The sequence below is a fragment of the Hyla sarda genome, unplaced genomic scaffold (assembly GCF_029499605.1).
Source record: "Hyla sarda isolate aHylSar1 unplaced genomic scaffold, aHylSar1.hap1 scaffold_566, whole genome shotgun sequence".
NCBI lineage: Eukaryota > Metazoa > Chordata > Amphibia > Anura > Hylidae > Hyla > Hyla sarda.
In genome coordinates, this window is record NW_026610578.1 from 112,187 (window position 1) to 128,664 (window position 16,478).

A 16,478-nucleotide genomic window follows, 5' to 3' on the forward strand; every position below is an offset into this window, starting at 1 on the left:
ATTATGTACATTTTTAGAATCATGTTCTTTTATTAATAAAAAAAATATACATTTTCATACATCGATTTGTACTTTATTTGGTGTCGGGGTTACGCTTTTGGCGTTTGTAGGTATATATGCAGAAGGAATAAGTTGCAATATATAGGGGAAAAAAAGAAACATGGTGGTTGGGGTGCTGGTGACTACTCCCAATGAAGCAGAGCTGTAGTGTTCTGATCAATTCGGGAGCTGTGTATTCTTCCCCCACCATCACTTTCCTCCTCCTCCTATTCTCAAAAATGAGGAATCCTCCTGCCAGACTACCCAAATCTGTAGATAACGTTGGACTTTTTGTCAGAATTTTATTAATATTTGTATTTATATTTGTATATTATATTATATTTGTTTGTCTATGTTATAAAGTAATGTTCGTTCCCACCCAAATACCCAGTCCTCCGTATAAAGTCACCGCCCCCCCCCCCCCAAAAAAAAAACACCCTATACCCCGAGTTTTCTATACCTTTATTTAATAATAAAAAGCTTATTTCACCCTATAAAACAAATGGATGTAAATGTCCATGTTTACACCTGTCCTCAGAGCAGTGACATTCCGTATGACATCACACATGTGACTTCACAAATGGTGATAGCTGGAAAAAGAGGTGCAGAGCCCCAGAGGCCTTACTCTGAGGACTGCAATCTAGCGAGCACTAGTGTTTCTATATTGTTTCCTTGCGCTTTTTATTTTATTTTATCATGATTCGAGGGGACCACATCAGCAGGGATGAGGTCAATTTGGCCTGTAGCATGTGCTGGACAGTTACCATCCTCCTGGGTTCCCTCTTCACCACCGGCCCGAGTTTCTGGTTTGAAATCACCAGCAACCAACCGAGCCGGAATATCACCTCCAGCCACCTGCAAGGGCAGAACGATACCATCAGAGATCTGCCCAGCTTGAATACTACCAGCAGCGACATGAAGTGTCCCATCTGGACGAGGACCAGGATCAGAAAGATCACCCCTGTCCTGGTGAGTAATCAAACCTCTGCCAGCAGCGACATGAAGTGTCCCATCTGGACCAGGACCAGGATCAGAAAGATCACCCCTGTCCTGGGGAGTAATGACACCACTGCCAGCAACGACGCGATCAACTGGGATTCCATTACCAACAACCTGCAGAGCGGGCGGCCATCATCAAAAACTATCTTGGCTGGATCAGCACTTATGGTGACATGATCATCTGCCTGCTATGCTATATTCCCATCGATAACAACCTGCTGGACCTGTTCATAGATGCTGTTGACGACCTGATCTCGTTTGCTACTATCATCAGTGACCTGCTGTCCTGGATAGACACCACCACTGACTTGATCTTCTGGATCCCCACCATCACCAGCAGCTCCCTGCTTGCCTGGATGAACCCAGTCAATGAGTTTGTGACCTGGATTACCACCAACAGCACTATAGAGCTTCTTTACGTGATCTGTAACCCCACCGCCATCAGCTGGATCGGCTTCTTCAGTGACAGGCTCACCTGGATCGCCATCACACTCCAGCTTCTGACGTGGGTTATGCCAAGGGGGATAGTGACCAGCATCACCGGACCGATGGACTATATTAACTCGGTCAGACAGTTCCTGGGACGGGTCACCGTTGCCATCCTAATTGTCAATATCCCCGAGATTAAAGGTGTCATTACCATCATCGCCAGTATACTATGGGTATTCACCACCAACCTGTATGTATGAACACTGGAAAAGATGAATAAACATTTTTATTAGACAAATATTCCAATAGTTGTAATTATTGTTATAATAGACAAAGTAGGGAATTTATTATAAATCAGTGTTTTATATGTCAGTGAGAAACAAAAATATCTCGGAGTAAGGTGCCCCAAATGTATGAAGAGCCGCAGTTGAATATGGTTTCACATAACTACAACTCCCAGCATGCTCAGACAGCCAATAGCACTGCTCAGCCTCTGATTGGTGGAGCACTTTGTCGTACGGTAATAACTCAACTAACCCCTTCCCACAGAATGCCTTATATAAACGGCCGATTGGGCAGGTCCTTCGCGCATTCCGCCGTTTATAAAAGGCATTCAGTTAACCCGGCGATGCGCGGCATCGCATGGGTTAGCTGGCAGAAGTCCCGCTGTTACCAGCAGGAGACAACTTCTGCAAGCCTCCCCCAGGACCATCTGTGGATGGAACTAGTCAGCAATCCCTGTGATTGGTCCCTGTGGACCAATCACAGTGTGTCAGCTGACTGGGGGGTGGGTGTCTCAGCTGACTGGGGGGGGGTTTAAAGTTCATTTCCCTCAGTCTGCCCGTTCCTAGAAGTCGGGCAGAGCGGGGGATGATGAGTGCTGTGGGGGGGGGGGGGTGATGGGGTGGCCCACGGCACATACCTGGGACCGGCGGCAGGCACAAGTGGAGGAGGCAGCTGTGGCATCAGATGCAGCAGTGAAGATCGCTGTAATGTGATCTTCACTGTTGCTTCTAGGAGTTTTAAAACTACAACTCACAGCATGCCCAGCCTTTGGCTGTCTGGGCATGCTGGGAGTTGTAGTTTTGCAACATCTGGAGGGCCACAGTTTGGAGACCACTGTGCACTGGTCTCCAATCTGTGCTCTTCCAGATGTTACAGAACTACAACTTTCAGCATGCCTAGACTGTCTGGGCATGCTTGGAGTTGTAGTTTTGCAACAACTGGAGGCACACTAGTTGGGAAGCATTGTCTGTTTCCTAACTCAGTGTTTCCCAACCTGTTTGCCTCCAGCTGTTGCAAAACTATAACTCCCAGCATGCACTGACAGACCATGCATGCTGGGAGTTGTAGTTTAGCAACAGCTGGAGACACATGGGTTGCGAAACACTGAGTTAAGTAACAAACTGTGTTTTGCAACCAGTGTGCCTCCAGCTGTTGCATAACTACAACCCCCAGCATGATCGGACAGCCAAAGGGCATGCTGGGAGTTGTAGTTTTGCCCGTCCCCCATGTGAATGTACATTCACATGGGCAGGTGTTTACAGCAAGTTTCCTTGCTGTAAACCCCTGCCCTTGTTACATAAACCCCTGCCCTTATTATGTACCTTGAGGGGTGTAGTTTCCAAAATAGTATGCCATGTGGGGGCTTTTCAGCTGTTCTGGCACCATAGGGGCTTCCTAAATGTGACATGCCCCCCAAAAATCCTTTCAGAAAAACTCACTCTGCAAAAACCCATTGTCGCTCCTTCCCTTCTGAGCCCTCTACTGCGCCCTCCGAACACTTGACATACACATATGAGGTATTTCCTTACTCGAGAGAAATTGGGTTACACATTTGGGGGGATTTCTCTCCTTTTACCCCTTGTTAAAATTCAAACACTGGGTCTACAAGAACAGGTTAGTGTAAAAAATTGAGATTTTGAATTTTCTCCTTCACTTTGCTGCTATTCCTGTGAAACACCTAAAGGGTAAACAAACATTCTGAATGTCATTTTGAATACTTAGAGGGGTGCAGTTTTTATAATGGGGTCATTTGTGGGGTATTTCTAATATGAAGACCCTTCATATCCACTTCAAAACTGACATGGTCTGTGAAAAATTCCGATTTTGAAAATTTTGTGAAAAACTGGAAAATTGATGCTGAACTCTGAAGCCCTCTCATGTCTTCCAAAGTAAAAACATGTCAACTTTATGATGAAAACATATTATATTGTATATAATATAATAATATAAAGATATCTCCCGTATGATGCAAACATAAAGTAGACATATTGTATATGTGAATCAATATATCATTTATTTGAGATGCCTATTTTCCTTACAAGCAGAGAGCTTCAAAGCTAGAAAAATGCAAACTTTTCAAATTTTTCATAAAATTTTAGAATTTTTCACAAAGAAATGATGCAAGAATCGACAAAAATTTACAACTAGGATAAAGTTGAATTTGTCACGAAAAAACAATCTCTGAATCAAATTCATAAGTACAAGCATCCCAGAGTAATTAATGCTTAACCTCTTAAGGACTCAGGGCGTAGCCCGGTGTGAAAAACGGGGTCACACCGTGTCGGTCCCGGCTGCTAATCATAGCCGGGACCCTGGGCTAACAGCGCGCAGCATCGATCGTTGTGCCACACGCTGTTAACTCTTCAGACGCGGTGATCAAAATTGAAGCCGCGTCTGAAAATGAAAGTAAACGCTTCCCGGCAGCACACTAGGGCTGATCGGGACATCGCGATAAAATTGCTATGTTCCGATCAGCTGGGACGCAGGCGGAGATCTCCTTACCTCTCTCCGCGGCGTCCGATCGTCGATTGATTGCTCCAAGCCTGAGCTACAGGCTTGAGCAATCGAGCCCCTATCTGACTGATCCGTGCAAAGCTATGGCTTTGCAGGGATCTGCATAGGAGATCAGTGTGTGCATTGTTATAGGTCCCTATGGGAGCTATAACACTGTAAAAAAAAGTGAAAAAAAGAAGTTAACAAAGGTCATTTAAAAGGGGTACTCTGGTGAAAACCTTTTTTCTTTTAAATCAACTGGTGGCAGAAAGTTAAACATATTTGTAAATTACTTCTATTAAAAAAATCTTAATCCTTCCAGTACTTATTAGCTGCTGAATGCTACAGAGGAAATTCCTTTTTTTTGGAACACTGATGACATCATGAAGACAGTGCTCTCTGCTGACATCTGTGTCCGTTTTAGCAACCATGCTGCCTTGCAGTGCTGGAGACTTGGATTCAAATCCCACTAAGGACAACAATAAATAAAGTGTTATTATTATTATAATAACGTCAGCAGAGAGAACTGTGCTCGTGATGTCATCAGGAAGTACAGGAAGGATTAAAAAAAATTTAAAAGTAGTAATTTACAAATATGTTTAACTTTCTGCCACCAGTTGATTTAAAAGAAAAAAGGTTTTCACCAGAGTACCCCTTTAACTCCTTCCCTAATAAAAGTTTGACCCCTTTTCCCATAAAAAAAAAAACGAAATAAACATATGTGGTATCGCTGCGTGCGAAAATGTCCGAACTATAAAAATATATTGTTAATTAAATCGCTCGGTCAATGGCTTACACGCAAAAAATATTCCAAAGTCCAAAATAGTGTATTTTTGGTCACTTCTTATATCATGAAAAAATGAATAAAAAGCGATCAAAAAGTCCGATCAATACAAACATGGTACCGATAAAAACTTCAGAACACGGCGCAAAAAATGAGTCCTCATACCGGCCTGTATGCAGAAAACTAAAAAAGTTATAGGGGTTAGAAGATGAGAATTTTTAACATATAAATTTTCCTGCATGATGTAGTTATGATTTTTTTCCGAAGTAATACAATATCCAACCTATATAAGTAGGGTATCATTTTAACCGTATGGACCTACAGAATAAAAATGATGTGTTATTTTTACCAAAAATGTCACTGCATAGTAGAATTGGTGGCACAAAAAATTGAATAGGTGCAAAATTGAAAGTGTTATGATTTTTAGAAGGTGATGAGGAAAAAATGAAAATGCAAAAACGGAAAAATGCTGAGTCCTTAAGGGGTTAAAGTGACAGTGGTCAGATCTGCAAAAAATGCTCTGGTCCTTAACCCCTTCAGGACGGAGCCCATTTTGGCCTTAAGGACCAGAGCATTTTTTGCACATCTGACCACTGTCACTTTAAACATTAATAACTCTGGAATGCTTTTAGTTATCATTCTGATTCCGAGATTGTTTTTTCGTGACATATTCTACTTTAACATAGTGGTAAATTTTTGTCGATACTTGCATCCTTTCTTGGTGAAAAATCCGTAAATTTGATGAAAAATTTGAAAATTTTGCATTTTTCTAACTTTGAAGCTCTCTGCTTGTAAGGAAAATGGATATTACGAATACATTTTTTTTTGGTTCACATATACAATATGTCTACTTTATGTTTGCATCATAAAATTGACGTGTTTTTACTTTTGGAAGACACCAGAGGGCTTCAACGGTCAGCAGCAATTTTCCGATTTTTCACAAAATTTTCAAACTCAGTATTTTTGAGGGACCAGTTCAGGTTTGAAGTGGATTTGAAGGGTCTTCATATTAGAAATACCCCATAAATGACCCCATTATAAAAACTACACCCCCCAAAGTATTCAAAATGACATTCAGTCAGCGTTTTAACCCTTTAGGTGTTTCACACGAATAGCAGCAAAGTGAAGGAGAAAATTCACAATCTTCATTTTTTACACTCACATGTTCTTGTAGACCCAATTTTTTAATTTTTACAAGGGGTAAAAGGACAAAATTTTTACTTGTATTTGTAGCCCAATTTCTCTCGAGTAAGCACATACCTCATATGTCTAAGTGTTCGGCGGGCGCAGTAGAGGGCTCAGAAGGGAAGGAGCGACAAGGGGATTTTGGAGAGTACGTTTTTCTGAAATGGTTTTTGGGGGGCATGTTACCTTTAGGAAGCCCTTATGGTGCCAGAACAGCAAAAAAAAAACACATGGCATACCATTTTGGAAACTAGACCCCTCGGGGAATGTAACATGGGATAAAGTGAACCTTAATACCCCACAGGTGTTTCACGACTTTTGCAAATGTAAAAAAAAAATAAAAATTTTTACCTAAAATGCTTGTTTTCCCCAAAAATTTTTATTTTTAAAAAGGGTAATAGCAGAAAATACCCCTAAAAGTTTGAAGCCCAATTTCTCCCGATTCAGAAAACACCCCATATGGGGGTGAAAAGTGCTCTGCTGGCGCACTACAGGTCTCGGAAGAGAAGGAGTCACATTTGGCTTTTTGAACGCAAATTTTTCTCTGTGGGCATGCCGCATTTAGGAAGCCCCTATGGTGCCAGGACAGCAAAAAAAAAAACACATGGCATACCATTTTGGAAACTAGACCCCTCGGGGAACATAACAAGGGGTTAAGTGAACCTTTATACCCCACAGGTGTTTCACAACTTTTGCATATGTAAAAAAAAAATTTTTTTTTTACCTAAAATGCTTGTTTTCCCAAAAATGTTACATTTTTAAAAAGGGTAAAAGCAGAAAATACCCCCCAAAATTTGTAACACAATTTCTCCCGAGTACGGCGATACCCCATATGTGACCCTAAACTGTTGCCTTGAAATACGACAGGCCTCCAAAGTGAGAGCGCCATGCGCATTTGAGGCCTAAATTAGGGATTGCATAGGGGTGGACATAGGGGTATTCTACGCCAGTGATTCCCAAACAGGGTGCCTCCAGCTGTTGCAAAACTCCCAGCATGCCTGGACAGTCAACGGCTGTCCGACAATACTGGTAGTTGTTTTGCAACAGCTGGAGGCTCCGTTCTGGAAACAGTGGCGTACCAGACGTTTTTCATTTTTATTGGGGAGGGGGGATGTGTAGGGGTATGTGTATATGTAGTGTTTTTTACTTTTTATTTTATTTTTTGTGTTAGTGTAGTGTAGTGTTTTTAGGGTACAGTCGCACGGGCGGGGGTTCACAGTAGTTTCTCGCTGGCAATTTGAGCTGCAGCAGAAAGTTTGCGGCAGCTCAAATTTGCAGCCAGATACTTACTGTAATCCTCCGCCCATGTGAGTGTACCCTGTACGTTCACATTGGGGAGACATCCAGCTGTTGCATAACTACAACTCCCAGCATGCCCGTTGGCTGTTGGTGACTGCTGAGAGTTGCAGTTTTGCAACAACTGTAGGCACACTGGTTATGTATCACTGAGTTTGTGACCTAACTCAGTGTTTCACAACCAGTGTGCCTCCAGCTGTTGCAAAACTACAACTCCCAGCATGTACGGTGCATGGTGTACGGTGACTGCTGAGAGTTGTAGTTTGCAACAGCTGGAGGCACACCGGTCGTGAAACACTGAGTTAGGTAAAAAAAAACTCTGAGTTTCCCAACCAGTGTGCCTTCAGCTGTTGCAAAACTACAACTCTCAGCAGTCACCGACAGCCAACGGGCATGCTGGGAGTTGTAGTTATGCAACCAGCAGATGCACCACTACAACTCCCAGCATGCACTTTAGCTGTTTGTGCAAGCTGGGAGTTGTAGTTATACAACAGCTGAAGGTACACTTTTCCATAGAAAGAATGTGCCTCCAGCTGTTGCAAAACCATAAGTCCCAGCATGCCCATAAGGGAATGCTGGGAGTTGTGGTGGTCTGCCTCCTGCTGTTGCATAACTACAGCTCCCAGCATGCCCTTTTTGCAGGCTGGGAGCTGTTGCTAAGCAACAGCAGGAGGCTGTCACTCACCTCCAACGATCCAGACGCTGCAGGTCAGTCCCGCCGCCGCCGCTGCTCCTGGGGCCACGATCCCAACATTAACGCCGGGGATCGGGGTCCCCAGCACCCGGGGTGCCCGTCCCGCACCCGCTCACGTCCTCCAGAAGAGGGGCGGAGCGGGTGCGGGAGTGACACCCGCAGCAGGCGCCCTGATTGGTCGGCCGGTAATCCGGCCGACGAATCAGGGCGATCGTGAGGTGGCACCAGTGCCACCTCACCCCTGCAGGCTCTGGCTGTTCGGGGCCGTCAGAGACGGCCCCGAACAGCCAGTAATTCCGGGTCATCGGGTCACTGGAGACCCGATTGACCCGGAATCGCCGCAGATCGCTGGACTGAATTGTCCAGCGATCTGCGGCGATCGCCGACATGGGGGGGCATAATGACCCCCCTGGGCGATATGCCGGGATGCCTGCTGAACGATTTCAGCAGGCATCCGTCTCCGGTCCCCAACCGGCTAGCGGTGGGGGCCGGAATTCCCACGGGCGTATGGATACGCCCTCGGTCCTTAAGGACTCGGGATGCAGGGCGTATCCATATGCCCTATGTCCTGAAGAGGTTAAGGCCAAAATCACCTCGGTCCTTAAGGGGTTAAAATTATGAAATATGGTCATAAAAATATTAATTATGAAAAATTATGAAAATGTATCATTAGGCAGGTAGTACCCCCAAATTAGACCCCCCCATTAGACAGGTAGTAGCCCCAAATTACACCCCCCCAGTAGACAGGTAGTACCCCCAAATTAGACCCCTCCCCCAGTAGACAGGTAGTACCCTCAGATTAGACCCCCCCCAGTAGACAGGTAGTACCCCCAGATTAACACCTCCCCCTCCCGCAGTAGGCAGGTAGTACCACCAGATTAACCCACAAGTAGGCAGGTAGTCCCCCCAGATGAACTCCCCAGTGGGCAGTTTGTACCCCCAGATTAGACCCCCCCCCCAGTAGGTAGGTAGAACCCCCTGATTAGACAACCCCCACCCCCGGCTGGTACCTTTTTAGTTGCCGGGGATTCAGGGCAGCACCTTCCCCTAGATAAGAGCAAGCACAGCTACACGCGTAATGATGCTCGGTCACGTCACACTCTCAGAATACCTAGGGCCGGCGTCAGAACGTAGGCCCTTGAGTTCTGGGAGCGTGACGTGACCGAGCGTCATTACGCGCGTAGCGGTGCTTGCTCTTATCCAGCCTGGCCCACAGGGTAAGCGGCTGAAATGGGATATTTCCTGGTTGACAAATAGGCCAGTCCGGCCCGTGTTACTGTACAGGGCAGGAGGACGGCCCAGCCTGTGGCCCTGACAGGTATTATAAAGATATGCAGGTTCATGAACTATTTCTCCCGTGTCTATCTTCCGTCACAAAATAACGGCCGTTATTAATAACGGGCTATAACGGGTTAAAATGGCTATTAGAAAAACCCCATAGACTATGAAGGGATTTTCTAACGACAGTATAGGATTTTGTAACTGACGTTTTCAGCTGATTTTCAGACGGAACTTCGAACGGATGTTTAAAAACTGAGAATTTTGTAGGGTGGAAGAAGCCTCACAAACACAATGATATATATAAATGAATATCAATTAGATATCATTAGTAAGAAAGCATTACAAGCTTATTAGTTAATTGACTATAGTAGAACAATACAATTGAGTAGGAAGTAACTTGTTACAACATAAGCTACTTTGGTTCGGATATCGTATACAGACTATCTAGAGCAGTGATTTCCAACTGGGGTGCCGCGGGATTTTGACGGCAAATATTTTATTTTTTTATTCACCAGCCTGGCCTGCGCGTCTGAAATTTATGGCGCCGCAGGGGGGAAGGGAAGTATGTGTGCGCTTTGCTGTGCGTGCACACATATCGCAACCCCCTGCGGCCCAGTGAGTGAGTGCACTGGCGGTGCTCTGCCGGATTACCTTGCCGGTGTAGTGCCCCGTGCCCCAGCATCCCCCTCCCCCCCCCAGCGGCCCAGTGAGTGAGTGCACTGGCGGTGCTCTGCCGGATTACCGTGCCGGTGTAATGACCCGTGCCCCAGCGTCCACCCCCCTCCCACCCCCAGCGTCCCAGTGAGTGAGTGCACTGGCGGTGCTCTGCCGGATTACCGTGCCGGTGTAGTGACCCGTGCCCCAGCATCCCCCTCCCCCCCAGCGGCCCAGTGAGTGAGTGCACTGGCGGTGCTCTGCCGGATTACCGTGCCGGTGTAATGACCCGTGCCCCAGCGTCCCCCTCCCCCCCCCCCCAGCGTCCCAGTGAGTGAGTGCCCTGTCGGAGCCCTGAGTCGCTGCCCTGCCGGAGAGGGGAGGAAGGTGGAAGCTGCGCCTGATTACTGTGCCAGTGTAGTGAAGAAAAATGGCAAAAGGTACTGTACCCTTTCGTACCCTCTGTTACCCCTTCTTAACCCCGTCCACCCCCCCCTCACCCCTGTCATCCATGTCCACCCCCTGTCTATCCCTGTCACCCATGTCAACCCCTCCCTGTCCACCCCCCTGTAACACATGTCCACCCCCTATTCACCCCTCTATCCCTTTGTCACCCCTCTTTTATCCCCCTTGTCATCCTTGTCCTCCCCCGTTATCCCTGTTCACCCCCATATCTCCCGTGTCCACCATCCTGTCATCCATGTCCACCTTGGCCACCTCTGTCCATTCCTCTGCAACACATGTCCCCCCCCCCATCCACCCCTCTGACCACCCCCCAGTCTACATCTGTCACCATTGTCCCTCCACCCTAATCACCCCTCTGTCCCTCCTGTCATCCATGTCCACCTTGGCCATCCCCCCTCTGTCACCGATGTACACTCCTCTACCCCCCCATTCCATAGACTTGCATACGGGGGGCGGGGGGGTGACATCACACGGAGGCGGGGGGGGGGGGGGGTGGTCTTCATACTCTGGCCCGTGGTCGCCACCCGGCTGTTTGTGAGCTGGCACCGCTGTGTGCAGCTCAAACAGGTGGGTGGCGAATACAAGATTGCGGGGGTCCCCAGCGGCGGGACCCCCATGGGGAGACATCATATCCCCTATCCTTTGGATAGGGTATAAGATGTCTCAGGGCCGGAGTACACCTTTAAGATGTTAGCCGAGCTTTCTTACAATCTTACTGAGGAACCTTCTGACAATATTTTACCATTTCTTCTCACACTGTATGGTCACTGCAATTCTCTGTAAAGACGAGGTTACTCATTCCATTAACCCCTTAAGGACCCGGGCTTTTTCCGTTTTTTCATTTTCAATTTTTCCTCCTTAACTTAAAAAAATCATAACTCTAAAATTTTTACCTAAAATTCTATATGATGGCTTATTTTTTGCGTCACTAATTCTTCTTTGTAATGACATTAGTCATTTTACCCAAACATCTACGTTGAAACGGGAAAAAAAATCAATGTGCGACAAAATTGATGAAAAAAACCTCTATTTTGTACGTTTTGGGGGCTTCCGTTTTTACGCAGTACATTTTTTGGCAAAAATTACACCTTATCTTTATTCTGTAGGTCCATACGGTTAAAATGATACCCTACTTGTATAGGTTTGATTTTGTATCACTTCAGAAAAAAATCCTGACTACATGCAGGAACATTTATACGTTTAAAATGGTCATCTTCTGACCCCTATAACTTTTTTATTTTTCTGTGTTCAGGGTGCTATGAGAGCTATTTTTTTTGCGCCGTGATCTGAAGTTTTTAGCTGTATCATTTTTGTTCTGATCAGACTTATTGATCACTTTTTATTCACTTTTTTGTGGTATAAAAAGTGATCAAAAATGCGCTATTTTGGACTTTGGAATTTTTTTGCGCATACGCCATTGAATGTGCGGTTTAAAAAGCAGTATATTTTTATAATTCGGACATTTCCGCACGCGATGATACCACATATGTTTATTTTTATTTACACTGTTTTTTTTATTCTTGGAAATGCCGGGTGATTCAAACTTTTATTAGGGGAAGGGATAATTGAAAGGGTTAATGATTTTTTTTTTTTTTACACTTTTCTTATGCAATATTATAGCTCCTACAGGGCGGGCTATAACATTGCATTAACTGATCTTTACCACTGATTGATGCATCTCCATAGGAATGGATCAATCAGTGTTTTCGGCGATTGGATGCTCAAGCCTGGATCTCAGGCTTGAAGCATTCATTCGGCGATCGGACAGCACAGGAGAAGGTAAGAAGACCTCCTCCTGTGCTACAGCTGTTCGGGATGCCGACATTATACCGCGATGATCCCGAACAGCTCCCTGAGCTAGCCGGGCACTTTTACTTTCGTTTTTAGCTGCGCGGCTCAGCTTTGAGTGGCTAAAGGGTTAATAGCGCGCGCCACTGCGCTGTTAGAGGCGGGTTCCGACTTCACTATGACGCCGGGCCCGCCGCGATATGATGCGGGGTCCTTAAGAGGTTAAAGTGGTACTCCAGTGGAAAACTAGATTTTTTTTTTAAATCAACTGGTGCCAGAAAGTTTAACAGATTTGTAAATTACTTCCATTTAAAAATCTTAATCCTTCCAGTACTTATAAACTGCTGTATGCTCTAGAGGTATCTCTTTTCTTTTAGAATTTCCTTTCTGTCTGACCACAGTGCTCTCTGCTGACACATCTGTCCATGTCAGGAACTGTCCAGAGCAGGATAGGTTTGCTATTGGAATATGCTTCTGCTCCAGACAGTTCCTGACATGGACAGAGGTGTCAGCAGAGAGCACTGTGGTCAGACAGAAAGGAAATTCTAAAAGAAAAGAACTTCCTCTGTAGTATTTTAGGCCCTGTCAGATTGAGACCTCCAGTGTCCTGGGGGCTCCCCTGCAGGGACTCAACCATTTCTAATCTGTATTTGCACTGTTATAATTTAGCAATCCGTTATTAGGTGTCTGTAGCTTTAAGTATGTTGCCTAGCAACCTCAGGCTTAGTCAGGGTATGTGAGAGTGGAGGACTGAGGGCTAGACTGAACATTTGTGTAAGGTGTGTGACGATCCGTCTTGGGGATTAGCTCTGGGATCGTCCTGGACTACGCCACAGGATGCGTTTCTTCTCAATAAACCAGCAAACAAACGCTTATAATGCAAATCTGGCACCTTGCCAGTTTTATTAGACGGGTTGCAGGGAAAGAAATAAACAAAAAGCAGGAACAATACAAAATCCTAGACCGTCTGGTCACTGACTAAACAGATCAGCTTGTCCTGACTAACAACCGCTGAGCTTCCCTCAGCCGGTTAAACATATGTCCCCTGCAACCTTCTACTCACAATGTCACTCTCTTTGAGCCCCTCATAGCTCGGGCTGTGTACTCCTCAGCAGGCTCTGTCTCTTCCCTACAGCCCACATGCTGTCTCCTAGGAAGAGCCCACATTAGACTGAGTCTCCATCTCATATACACACCTCCCTTCCCTCCTGCCTCATTACTTAAGAAGCAGGTGAGAGCTTCTGCAGGGCGAGCCAAGGAAATACACCCTTTCCTTGCCACACTGCCACAGGTGTTATATTATGTTATTACTTGTATGTAACTTTATTGTAAATCCTAAAGGGGATACAGACAACTCTATGATCCACAGCTGCCTGGCCAATGGGCTTTAGTTCAGCCTTCCCTTATAAAGGGTGGCATTTCCTGTGAGAGGAATAGAGGAGGAGTAAAGCAATTCATTCAGTTCAGAGCACAGAGTGGAGTTCAGAGTGAAGAATCCGCAGAGGAGTGAGAGCAAAGATGAGAGAGAGAGATAAGAAAAGCATGAAGTAACCCCAACTAATATTAAGCCTTTACTTCAGCTTTGATCAGAGAATTCCTAAAGGACAATTCTTTATCTTTCGGCGAAAAGCCACAAATCTACCGACACTTCAGTAAGTGACTTTAATCTCAAGCCTAATATAGCTAAAACTCCTAGTCCGGCCGTAAGAGCCAAGCATATATGCAATATCAAGTCCAGGCACTGCAAGCTGTGTGGTCCTCTAGAGACTGTCTGTTAAACCTTTGGGAGACTTTGGTTGAGCGCTGTGGAGATTGTACCACCTATCTTCAAGTTAGTAAAGCCTCCGTTAAACTGCAACCTAGTGTGGAGTCAATTCTTTCCTTGCTAGCCTGTGGGGAGACGGAGTTCCCCGGACCTGTAGTACCCCGGGAGATACCAAGACTACAGTGGCGTCACGCGACATTAAGGGTTAATACCATCTGACCCTGGGTTCATAAACCCCCCCACCCCACCAAGAACCAAGTAGCTAACCCCAGCGTAGTGGCGGTCGCGGGTTTCACTCGTGGTTACCACACGTTTTTGGCATCACGAACAGGATTCAGGTGTACGCCTTAACTATTCAGGCACTAAATCAAGTCCTTCCCCCAAGTCTGAACTGTGTACGGGACTGTGTCATAGAAAACAAATTGTCTGCCGAGGTGCAAATACAAGTGGTGGGGAAGGTGAAGTTTATTGCATTATTAGTCACGAGAAGTGTTCTCTAAAGTCAAAGAACCGCCATGTGTAAAGGAAAGACAGAAATGATGCTTCGCGCCAAAAACTTCCCAGTACCTGAAAAAGTTAAAGAGCTTCTGGAAAAGAGCGCCAAGGACTCCCGCCGAAGTCTTCGCCCCGCCCCTGGGCAGGGAAATAGTGTGGTTGGTCCAGAGCCAAGTGGAACGGAAGAAGTCCAGCCCCTGTTGCCAAGGGGTTGGATGAAGAGGATACGCTGCTGTGCAACTTCCGGTCCCAGGCGCAGCTGATGACGCACTTCCGCCTGGCGGCCATTTTGGTGGAGACCTTCATAAAAGGGAAGGCATACAGCGGCCTCTTCAGTCTGCAGGAAGTACTACAGAGGAGAGCAAAGATGGCGGAGACCAAGAGCGACATGTGTGCTGAGAGTTCCAGGATGGAGTCCGAGGGTCGGAAGATTGCCACGGCGGCATCGGAGATGTTCCGGGAGCTGGCGGAGAAGTTGCAGCGACTGTCCCTCGGGGCCAACGAGGCCTACTGCCAAGTGCCGTTGCCGGAGGATGACGGCGAGTGGGCCGCAACGCCGCTCGGGAGTTCCAGAGACCCGTCGCCTGTGAGGTTGTCGCCCCATCACCGCACCTGGGGCCCGTGGGCAGAAATCCCGACGGAGTCGGGATTGAGTACCCCAGCGGAAGCTGATTTCTCCACTCCCTCTTCTAATAGCCCCGAAGCCAGCCCCGAGGCAAAGGTCCCACCACCTCCACAGGCCACGGCCGCCCAAGACCAGTCAGCCCCTCAGTCGGCCGAGCGCCCACCATCACCCCCGCTTCCTAGATGGTTGTTCGGGGATGAGCCAGCCATCATCAAGTATAAGTGGGAAAATATCCTTCCATTGCCTGGGAAATCCCTGCCTCCCATTCCTCCGGCCCGGTCAGAAAAAGCCCAAAGAGATGCCGAAGTGGCTGCCATACTAGAGCAGATGAGGGCGGAGAGGCTAGAGCGCTACGGGCCGAGGCGGCTATCGTTTGAGGAGAGGGAACGGCAGCAGCAAGATACCAAACAGCTAGAGTCATACTACATTCGCAGGCTCGAGCAACCTAAGGAAGGCGAGCCTCCCCTTGAGCGCAGGAGAGCTACAGTCATCAAGTTTGACCGCATCAGGGGCTGCGGCACTATAATGGACTGTCACCACGGAGGCACCCTCTTTGTGAACCGGAGGGCGGTGCAAAGACACTATCTGCCTCCTGAAAAGCACTCTCTAAAACCTGGGGAAATCGTTGAGTACACCCCTGTGACAGGGGCGGATCCAGAGTCGAGTCTCGGGAGGGGCACTATTAGAGTATTTTGTGTTGGCGGACAGAAAATAAGATTACGGAACTTACAATATTATTAAATGTATCATACAGTCCTAACCTTGTTTAAGACTTAGGCCATGTTCATATGTCAGAATAATAATCAAATATACCAATTGCCACAGAATGGGAAAGTGCTAAAGAGGTTTTTACCATTTAAAACTACAGCTCCCAGTATGACCTAAGTAGTGGTAAGGGGATGCTGGGAGTTGTTGTTTTACCCATCATTACTGCAGAACTTACAAGTGACTCCAGCTCTGATGGGACACACACAGGAGGATACGGAATGATATCAGTGACTACAGGTGACGTCTTCTCTATAGTCTTCTCTTATCTAATTCATGTTACGCCGAGCGCTCCGGGTCCCCGCTCCTCCCCGGAGCGCTCGCTACACTCCTCTCACTGCAGCGCTCCGGTCGGTTCCACGGACCCGGGGCGCTGCGATACCGCCTCTGGCCGGGATGCGATTCGCGATGCGGGTAGCGCCCGCTCGCGATGCGC